The sequence below is a fragment of the Armigeres subalbatus genome, chromosome 3 (assembly GCF_024139115.2).
Source record: "Armigeres subalbatus isolate Guangzhou_Male chromosome 3, GZ_Asu_2, whole genome shotgun sequence".
In the NCBI taxonomy this organism is placed as follows: Eukaryota; Metazoa; Arthropoda; class Insecta; order Diptera; family Culicidae; genus Armigeres; species Armigeres subalbatus.
The window spans coordinates 159645807-159649989 of record NC_085141.1 but is presented as its reverse complement, the minus strand read 5'-3'; positions in this window follow the sequence as shown (position 1 = coordinate 159649989).

Genomic DNA, 4183 nt, shown 5'->3' with positions numbered 1-4183 from the left:
TCGAACGACTAGTGTATCGTCCATAAGAAATTCTTGAGAAATTTCGTTGGCCGAAAGCGACGGTAATTTGGCCGAAAAATCTCATCAGACCAAAATGACTTTTGACCGAAATGGTCGTTTGACACAATGGGCCATTTATCCTAAAACATCGTTTAGGTCAACAGGTCATACAGCCAAATGTCAAAAACTGAACGGGTAATTTAGTCTTAAATATCCATCCGTTTTGCCTAATGACGTTTACGCTGAAAAGGCCTATTGTCAAGCGACCGTCGAACGGAATTTCGTTACCTCTCTATTTTTTAAGTCGATACTGGCATTTAAGCCAAAAGCCATCTAATTATTTGATCCCATTAAGCCGAATTGAACGTTTATCCGCAGCCGTTATCAGGTCAAAACTGATTTGACCAAAAATGTAGTTTGACCAAAAACGACATACAGCCGAAGTGGACATTCAACCGAACTGGTAGTTTGGCCGAAAAAAAATCGTTCAACCGAATAGATCATTTGACCAAAAATGCCGTTTGGTAGGAAAGGTAATTTGGCCCGAAAATGTCCTTTTTGCAAAATAACCCTTCCGGTAGAACGGCATTCTCTGTCAAATGACCTATTCGGCTTAACGTCTTTTTGGCAAAATGATCAATTCAGCGGAACGAGACTTTTCAATAAGGTTGCAGAAAGGGCATTTTTAGGTCATTCTGCCGAATGACAATTCTTACCAAACGGCATTTTTGGTCATATGACAAACAACTTTTTACAAGTCAGGGCAAATGTTGCTAAATGGTACCTGGCTAGATGTCTTTTGGCCTAAAGGCCAGTATCGAGTAAAAAATAGAGAGACTACGGAATTTAGTTCAATGGTCAATTGACAAAAAGGCCATTTCGTCAAACAAGTGGTCAGTTTTTGACCATGGGTCATGGACCAAATGATATTTTCGGCCAAATGGCTTATTTTAGCGAAAACTATTTCTGCTAAACGGCCTTTTTTGCCAACGATCGTTCCAGACAGACAACCTGTTAGGGAAAACGGCTTTTTCGGCCAAATAACCAGGTCAATGGAATTTCCCTAGAGTTACTAATCTTCTATATAATAAAAATAAAATGGTCTGTGTTCGTATCCGCATAACTCGAAAACGGTTGGATGGATTTTCTCCATTTCTTCAGCAAATATGACCATTGTCGTTTCCGACGGGTTTATATGATATTTCCTCGGTCGAGAATCATTAGTGAAGTTGAGTAAATCGTGAAAAACTAAAATAAAGAATCGTATGAGAATTTCGTATGGGCAGTTCGCAAGGCCCATTTTCGCCTACTATGCAGGACAACGTCTGCCGGGTCGACTAGTCGAAAATAGAAAGAATTTTCTGAAGAAATCCAAAAAATCCTCAATAATAAAGCATTTTTCCGTTGTTTTAAAGTTGGCTATGCCAAACTAGCCGTCTAGTGATGAACTTCTCTCTGCGAAATAATCACTGTAATAAATGATTTAAATAAACTAACCATTTTAATTAATCTAGATTAATCTAGAATATTAAACAGAAACTCAATAGAAACTTTCCGTGGATATTTTGAATATTTTCCTGTAGAAATTTGGAACAACTCCCCATGAAAACTCTAAAGAGATTCTCATGTAAATCCCAAACGATTTCCCTTGGTAAATCCAAAGAGCTCCGCTTGGTAATTCCAAAGAGTTATCGAAACTTGAAAGATATTTTAGTCACCAGATAAAGATTGTCCCTTTGGTTCCCTTTGTTCTGCTGTCCGAAATATGTTCTGGAAAAGCTTGAACAACTTTCTGGGGAAGCTCATCAAATTTTAGAGGCGAAATTCAAGAGATTCTCCCGTTATTGTCTTGAAAATATCCAAAATGACCAATTCAGCCGAAAAACACTTTCGACCGAATGTCCATTTCGGCCAAATGGCTCTTTCGACAAAATTAATATTTCTGCCAAAGGACATATTCACGAGTTTTTCAGCAAATGAGAGCATATGGAAAACATATTTTGACATCAAACTGATTCATAATTTGCTTTCAAACATGAATCATCATGATTGATTATATATTTTGATCTCATTTTGTTGTAGATTACTAAATTGAATGATATGACATCAAACTGTGTACTTATTTTGGTATCGGAAACCAATATCAAAATTAGTTTTTAATTTGCTCTCATCGACAGCAGGAATAGTTTATGATTTGATGTCACAGTAAGATTTTTCTGCTATACGTTTTGTTATTTGAATTGCTCTCAAGCTTTGCTCAGGTAGGGTTCCACAAAATGGTCTTTTCGGTTAAACGACATATTCGGTCTAACAACTTCCAGACTTGTGGCTTTCTGCCGAGCGAAATATTCGTTCAAAAGTTCAATTTCTATAAGATTTTTTTGGATTTGAACGGGATTTCCTTCGCAATTTTTTCACTTAGTTTTAACGGAGAGCTTTTCGGCTTCATGGTGTGTTGATGTGAAAATTGACTATTCTTCTAAAGATTGCTCAATAACTTTGACAGGTTCAGAAAAATAGATCAAAGTTTTTTTTGACAGGTTTCAAGATAGATCAAAGTAGTCTTCTAGACAAACATGTTTTTTGTCATTATGAACAACTTTCTAGAATAAACCATACTGCTAAAATCATTTTCAAAAAAGTTATGCTCAAAATATGATTTTTGGGGGTCATTCATACAAAACGTGCTCTAACTCGTTACAAAACCGTTATTCCAATATTGTGTCTTCAGAATAGATGTTCCAATTCACATTCTTTATAACATTGCAGAGGACAACTACTGCTTTTGTACATCTGCGTAAATTTTTTATTCCAAACCGCCCTTCAAGGTGGATAGATCATTGATGTTTTCTTATCAAAAGAAAGCCTAAGAAATATCGTTCAACTCTTCTGAAGACACCATGACTCTAAAATGTAGTTTTCAGGTCGAAAACTAAAAAACGCACGTTTTGGGGGCTTTTGAACCAGTGTGCAGCGGCGTTGCAAATTTTAAACGGCGGCGCGCCGATGCAAAAATGTCGGCGGCGGCGGCGTGCCAAAAACTGTCGGCGGCGGCGCACACCTCTGCGTGGCGGTAGATCGCAAGTTCTGGAATCAAGGACGGTTTGTGTGAGCCAGGATAACCCAAAATCATAATAACATGTTCCTTGATCTTCAGGAATATGTTATGGATATGATTGAATACATATCCAAGCTTAGAGTGACGAAAAAAGCTAGCATGGTAACTGCAAATAGCAAGTTCGATAGTTTAGATGACCTAGCGCATCCCAAAAAAAATATTTTTCAACTTGATTTATCATTTCTCCATTATATAGAAAATAAATGGAATATATCAAATTTACTGGGTAATACCGCTTATAAATATTTGGTCTTGAAAGGGTTAAACCAGCTACTATTTTAGAAGCATGTATGTATAATGTACATTGTAGTACATACACAAACTGGGATACAGTATTTTTCAAAGTGATTGCATGAATTGTTTGTTATTATTGATAAATTTTTGCTGTTAATATTTAAATTGTTCTCCTAAGCACTGTTATAGAGAAAGTTAATTATCAGTTGCTTCTGGAAGTACTTTCAATAGGTACAACGTGGGATCATCATGAAAACAACATATATCAAATTTAAAACTAACACAGGATTTAAATAAAAAATACTCCAGCATGAATATCTGTTATCCTTCCTATTGGTCATATAGTAGGAGATCCATCGTGAAAAATTTTTACATGCTCCTCTAGGTCGTCAAGGGTGGCAAAGCTCAATTATGTTTTCCATCAACCACTCGCTCATTCAAGTATCATCTTCACCAACTCGCTCCGATTCGGATAGAATCCTACGTGGAATCCGGTTTTGTTTTTCCTTCCGCTCAATTTCGGACCTAGTCCCGCTACTATTAGATTGATATTGATTGTGATAAATTATGTGTGTGCGGGATCTAAAAGTGAACTTAAACTGAAAATAATGGGACCGAGCATGGATGACTGCTGCTCCCGCTAGGTAGGTAAGCAACCATTCGTCGGTCGTTTTACGGCTGCTACAATTTAGCAGCGGTCGGACCCGATGGGCAGAGAGGGTGATGCACAATGGAGATGATGCCAACGTCTTCTTTGATGATAGTGGGTGGGTGGGTTGGTGCGGTGGGTGGTAGTGTGTGCCGTTTTTCTAGCGTTCATGCTTGTTTTTT